Source organism: Balaenoptera borealis (genome assembly GCF_965194805.1).
Source record: "Balaenoptera borealis genome assembly, chromosome: 7".
Lineage (NCBI taxonomy): Eukaryota > Metazoa > Chordata > Mammalia > Artiodactyla > Balaenopteridae > Balaenoptera > Balaenoptera borealis.
Window position 1 is genome coordinate 128,569,236 of NC_138864.1, and position 7,419 is coordinate 128,576,654.

Consider the following 7,419-nt stretch of genomic DNA (forward strand, 5'->3'; position numbering starts at 1 on the left):
ATGCATTGTTTCCGGAGCACACCTCTGGTATAAAGCCAAATGTGCCTTTGATAGAAATGACAGTGAACTCAGAATTAACTTCCAAAATCCATAACGTGTCCCTGTGCCACATGAGGAAGCTGTAACGGCCCATTCAACTCTACTTCACTGTGGAGTCTCAAAGGGCAGAACCTTTATATTCTGTGGACATTCTACAGGAAGAAAAAGTTCTACCCAATATCCAGGACTGGGCCATTTCCTGGGACAGTGTTCAATTATTAATTTGAGCTTGATGAGGTTACATAACATCTTAATGGAAAGGCAACTGAAAAAGAAAGGCTGAGATAGCTGAATTTTTTCTCTTCCTTGGAAAAATGTTCCATATCAACTAAATATCCATTACATTTCAGCTAATATTAATATTAATATTTTAATCACTGAGTCCATTAAATCTAACATGCATCTGTCGAGCACTTGTTATGGGTTCATCACTGGGCTAAACACGATGAAGGTATGAGATACACATAGATAAATAGATTTTTTTTTTGGGCGGGGCTGCGTTGGGTCTTCATTGCTGCATGTGGGCTTTTCTCTACTTGTGGTGAGCGGGGGCTGCTCTTCGTTGCGGTGCGCGGGCTTCTCATTGTGGTGGCTTCTCTTGTTGCGGAGCACAGGCTCTAGGCACACGGGCTTCAGTAGTTGTGGCACGTGGGCTCAGTAGTTGTGGCTCGCAGGCTTAGCTGCTCCACGGCATGTGGGATCTTCCTGGACTAGGGCTCGAACCCGTGTCCCCTGCATTGGCAGGCGGATTCTTAACTACTGCGCCACCAGGGAAGCCCCAAGATGTATTTAAGATATAGTTTCGGCCCTCAAATAGTTATAAATCTGGTTAGGGAAGCAATCTATTTATACTTGAAAACCTTGATTAAGCTAAAATGCATTTATACAGACGGTGCTGTGAGAGGACAAGAGATATTCCCTGAATACATCAAGCACACTCTGACATCGAGGCCTTTGCACCTGCTGTTTTTTCTAGAATTTTCTTTTCCTCAGACATCGCCAAGGTTCTCTCCCTCACTGCGTTCAGGTCTCTGCTCTAGTGCCCTGTACCAGTGGGGTCTTCTCTGACCCCCCACCCACTGTTCCTGTCTCCTTACCCGACGTGCATTTCTTCCCGTCCATCCTGACCTACAGTGATTCCTCCTATGTTCCCCTCTTCTGTCTTCCCCTCCCCAGGAACACGGAAGCTCTGTGAGAGCAGGAACTCGGTCTGTCCCCCTCTCTGCTCTGTCCCTAACACCCACAAGAGGGCCTGGATCCTAACAGGCATTCTATCAGCATTTTGTTAAGTATTGTTTAGGGAATGAGTCATAATACAGCTTATTTCACAGTATGATGTCATATGGATTAAGATATTTTCCAGGAAAGGTCACAAGTACCACATGAAATTATAAACTTCCTAAGAAACAAGCCAACTACCTGCCAACATCAGCATTGCAAATCGTGCCATCAAACTTTACTTCAACTTGCTGATTGCATAGCTATCCCAAATAAATGCTGAATTTGTAAACATACAAACACATATAGATGTATTTATATATGAGCAATAGATAAAGTCAACCCCAATTAAACATATTCTAAACTCTGAACATTAAAACCAAGGCTGGTGTTCATTTCGGATGTTCACACAATTTGAAACCAACAAGTTCCATTTAGATGGGAGCCACATTTTCTAAATATAGACTCCTTGTCAGCATAGACTATAAAAAAGGGAGACAAAAGCAACTCTCCAGCTATCTCATTTGTCTCAAGGTAATTAATTGCTATGCAATTATAAACTGTCTCCTATTACACTAGGATTTTTAAAATTTGTTGTGTGTTTGTTTGCTTGCTTGTTTTGTTTTGCTTTAGTCCAGAGAGTTTATTCCGTTGTCAGATTGAAGCTGAAACATCTTGCATGTGTAGTTTTCACCCAATGAAATACAATATGCACACACAGGCTTCCAAAAAATCCTCCAATTGAGGACCATCATGAGATGTGTGCAGGGGTCAGGGAATCCTAGGCGAAGTAGAAGGAATGGGGCCTGCTGAGTCAGACAGGGCTGAGGGCCCAGCTTCCTTCCCTCACTCACTGGCAGCAAGCATCTCCTGGGGGCGGGTCGGCCCCTTCTCAGAGCATCTTTGAATCGATCGTCTGCATCACACGACTCTGTCATTAGCTGCCCCATCCGTGTTGTGTGATGTGGAACACACGGGCCTTCTCTCCATACCGAGAGCTTAAACCATCTGTGAGCAGAGCCTGCACAGGGGTGATTTCTCCTGCATTTCCTAAAGTAATTAAGCACCAGGCACACAGTCTAGATACATGTGTTGGTTGACAGGTATTTCTGCTTCAAAGCCTGGCAGACAATCCGCAGTGACCACCTTCTATAGACTGAGAATCAAACGCAACTGAGGAGCCCACCCAATATCAATAAAGGCCACCCCCCCGGCAGACTTTATGCTCCACTGGGGCCAACCTCTCCTAAGGACATGGTAGAATCATCAGCGAAATACCAACAAACGAAAACTTTTGTCGCTGATTAAATACTAAAATAACTCTGCTACAACACGAAGACTTTCATGCCAAAACAAGCAAGGAAAAATGGTTTAGAAAGCGTCCTCGTCATCAGGGTGGAGGAGAGACAGTAAACTAAACGGACTCCAGCCAAACCAACCTCAGAAACAGACCAAATATACAGTGGTGATGAAGAAAGTTCTTTTATTTTCGTTTGTTTCCCTGCAGTCCCCCTACTCTCACGGCAAGCTGTCCGGTCAACGAGCATCAGACCCACCTACTAGAAAACAAGCAAATATCCGTGTCCAATTCCATCGTAATCCCGGAATGGAAACCCTGAGATCGAGGAGGGTTGTGTAACGGTAAGGGCCACGCTTCTCTCCATCTCTGTGATGGAAACCACACTCTGGACACAGCTAAGCTTCGTTTACATGTGTGTGTTATATATACATACATATATATACACACATAATCATTCCTGCAAAGCTTTAAGACAGGGAAGGAAAATTTGCCATGAAATGCTTTGCATGACATAAAAATCCCCACCCCCAGTCCTCATCCCAGCCCCTCAATACAAAGCAAGTTTCATTAACACAAGGCAAGTGCTCAATTTAAAGAAAACTGTGGGCATTAAAGCAGATTGTTTTATGTCTCTGACATGAATACTCCGGGTGGATGAACTATTGAGGCCTGGGTTTAAGTGTGATTAATGCCTAGTACTTGGAAAGCATCCAAACTTATTAAATCTGATGGAGTAAAACAGCATAACTTTCTCATATTATTTCCAAGAGATACGATTAGACTGAACTGTAGTAGTGAATGAAACTAGAAGTAAGCCACAGGGCGGGGGCGAGGGAGCTCGGTTGTATTTACAAAGAATTAAGCAGGAGCCGAGCATTTTAGCAAGTACAGGCAGAGTTCAATCACCTCGACCCAAGGAAAACAGCGAGACTGAAAACCACACCAACACCACCTCCGCGTGTGTTCTGTGACCTCCCCACCCGCTGCCGAGCACGGCACCCTGTTGGAATAAAAGGAAAAAGAAAGTGTTTGGTGTCTGTTCCCTCCTCCCACCCCACAATGAATATATCAATACACACATACACACACACACACACACACACACACACACACGTTATCTTGTACTCTGCCATGCCATGGCAGTGGTATTTAACAGCACCCTTTAAATGACCCCCTTTTCACATAGAACCCAGGAGCTACACAACCTATGCTTACACAGTATGTTTACAATCCCAGACAAGCTTGTCTGAAACTGATTATTCGCAGACCTAACAGTTGAGGTATTATGTATGTTCTGCCTTTCTGATCTGGAGTGCTTCTCAAAGGCAAGCAGTCCTAAGAATATAGATATTCACAGAATTCTTTCACTTGTTCTTTGAACAAAATGAAACTCCAAAGAAACTAACAAACAGAAGCAAAGTACAGACTGGGATAAGTGAATTCCCAATATCCAGCAGAGAATTCATCGGGCGTGTCCCATGTGCCCAGAGGGTCACATGAGAAGGTCAGCACAGGTAGGCCTGACCGCTCACTCTGGGGTCTGACAGCTCTGCAGAGAGACGCAGAAAAGGACAGCAGTCCGCTAGACCCAGCACAGACTCTGCTATGACTTTAAACATCACTTATCCAGACACTCCGATACTTGGATTTAGGGTTATTATTTGAGAGCAGAAACATACAAAAATATTTGTAATGTCAAAGCCCATCTGAGTCAATTACAAATCTCAAGGCAGATCTAAGAAGTGGGAGGAAAGATGCTACACCCCCTCCCCAGTCTCTGAACTGATAAAAGAATAACAAATTTTTAAAAATCTGCCAAACAACAAAGCTTCAATTTATTATACATGCTCATCAATTTAACCCAGAAAAAAAAACCTTAAAAGCCTGAGGGTGATGCAGCCCCTTTAATACCCAGGCCCTAAGCACGCCACAGATCAAGGCCCAAGCCCCAGCCTGCTTTGTCTGTGAAAGATGAAAGCCGGGTGAAAACAGGTGAAGGCTTTTTTGAATCATCACCTGCAATTAAGCAAAGGGAAACGAAGAGGAGAAGAGGTAAGCTGAACTCACTTGAGAAAGACATCCCGGACAGAGCAGGTGGACGCTTGCTGCCTCGTCTGCCGGCTCTCTCGCCCCAGATCACGCACGCTCGCTGATTTCCTGCCTGCAAAGTGCAGGGCATGCCCGCCGGAAAACACACATGCACACACACACACACGCACACACACACACACACACACACACACACACACACACGGCGTCTGCACCTTACTCATAATTCTTTACGTGTGTTTTTTAAATTTTTATTTTATATTGGAGTAGAGGTGATTAACAATGTCATGTCACTTTCAGGTGTGCAGCAAAGTGATTCAGTTATACATACACATGTATCTATGCTTTTTCAAATTCTTCTCCCATTTAGGTTGTTACGTGATACTGAGCAGAGTTCCCTGTGCTGTACAGTAGGCCCTTGTTGGTTATCCATTTTAAATAGAGCAGTATGTACATGTCAATCCCACACTCCCTAACTATCCCTCCCCGCGACCCTTCCCCACTGGTGACCATACGTTTGTTCTCTAGTCTGTGAGTCTTTCCATATATTTTTAACTGCTTGCCAATCTTTTGGAAACGCTGTCCCAAACAACACAGGTTTGCATGAGATTTCACTACATCTAAACATAAGGTCTTTGGACACCACAGCAATACTGGATTGTATATTTGAAACTTGCTAACAGGGTAAACCTGAGAAGTTGTCATCCCAAAAATACCCCATAACTGAGAGGTGATGAATGTTGACTTACTGGGGTGATCATTTCCATATACACACATATCAAATCCAAAAACTCTGCTAAACAAATAGAAAGGTGTCTGCTTGACTTTCTTCTCCACCAATATTCCAATCATGATGATTCCTAAGGTCGTTTCAAAAGTAGAGAGTGTTTACCCAAAATTTCCAGACCTAACCCATTTCCCATTAATAATATTTCCATGATGAAGCTTCCTTCATTCCGAAAGAGCACAGTGGTTTCAATAAAAAGGTGCTGCAGCACCACGTTACCACACTGTTTTGTCATTTTCCACTTCCGTTAGAAAAGCTGCACTGTTTGAAAGTGCCCGGTATCCCCCTCCATGGATGAACCATCTTCTGCAGTGAATGGCAGGCCCTGGGGGGCCCACCCGGCTCCCCTCCGCCAGAACTTCCCGCCGCCTCTTCAGAGATGGAAGAGCTCAGAGCAAGCAACGCCCTCTGCCTGCCCACCACACCGTGTAGAGTGGTCAGTGCATACTTTACCAACGTGCTTACTGGCTCCAAAGGGTCAACTGTGAAACGGAAACTGACGCTCGGTAATGCCGGCTTCACATCTGTGTGTTGCCCGTAAAACATCCCAATTAAACGCTCAGATTAACTCTGATTTCAAAAAGAAACCCCAACTGTATCAAAATGAATAAGTAAGAAGTTAATAAGGTTGACTCCTCATATGACAGGAAGCTCAAAAAATTGTCATTTTTTCCTAAAGATCATTTGGGAGGAAGATGGAAAGAATGTATTCCCTCCTTGTGTCAGAACAGTTTGGAAGCTTCTAAAACTCCAGGTGCATTCTGACTGCTTTCATTTCTATAAATCGATAAAAAAGAATTGATGTGAGCTAGCTTTCTGACACCTGGAGGTTAAGGGTGATGTCAGTGCACGAGGCCACCAGAGAGGACAGCTGCTTCTCGGCCTCTAGAAAGCATCTGCTCCAAGGTGAGAATTTAGTTTTCATCTCACAGTTAATGAAGAGAGCAGAGAATCGTGGCTATTGGATAAATCTTGGCCTCAAGCTGGTCCCCAAGGCCCACACTCCCCATGTCAGAGTCAAAACTTCTATAAACGTTGACCTTTTTTGTATCTCCCCTGGAGCCCATCAGCCATCTTTTCTATTTCTGTCATTTCTGACCCCGGGTTTATGCTCCATGCTAGGCGCCCAACTATAAGGCTCCTGAGGAAAGGTGACCCTTCCCAAGTCAAATCAAATGTGTCCAGTAAACAGAACTGTATCTTCCGGCTGGATCTGCATCTGTGGTCCAGATCCCATGAACTCCCAACCTTTCTGAGTTAAGCAAGCAAACAATCCAAAGAAATGGTGTTTCCAATAATCTTGTTATTTTGTCAAGGAAATGAATATGCAAACAGAGGCAGGTTGGATAAAATATGCTTTTATTTTTCAAACAGGCAACCTATCCAAGACAGCACAGCCTCGGCGGACGGCGTGGGTCGGGGTGATGGACTGGGAGTTTGGGGTTAGCAGATACAAACTATTACATGTAGAATGGATAAAGAACAAGGTCCTACTGTAGAGCGTGGGGAGCTAAATTCAATGTCGTGGGATAAACCATAATGGGAAAGAATATACAAAAGAATATATATATATATCACTTTGCTGTACAGCAGAAATTAACACAACATTGTAAATCAACTATTCTTCAACTTTAAAAATAAAGAAAACACCTTGAACTTAAAAAAATAAATAAAGAACACAGCCCTTCTTCTAGTCTGTGCTAGACCTTTACCAGACACCATCCCATCAACCACGGGTTTTCCTTCCCAGCAAAGAGCCTCATGCACGTCACCCCTATGTTTTCAACTATGGTGTTAAAAGAGGAAAAAGACACTGATGAAGCAAAGTCCTACCAAATGGCTTTTCTAGGTAAAATCTTAGGGAGCACACCAGAGACGTGCCAGTTTGGGTTCCTGCAGATAAGAAAGGGATGCTTTATTGCCAACAAAAGGAATCTGCAGAATTTGTCAGCTCAAACTAAGTGTGAATGAAGAATGGATCAGGTAATGATGTTTCCTCACCTGACTTGCCAGCAATGAGTGAGCT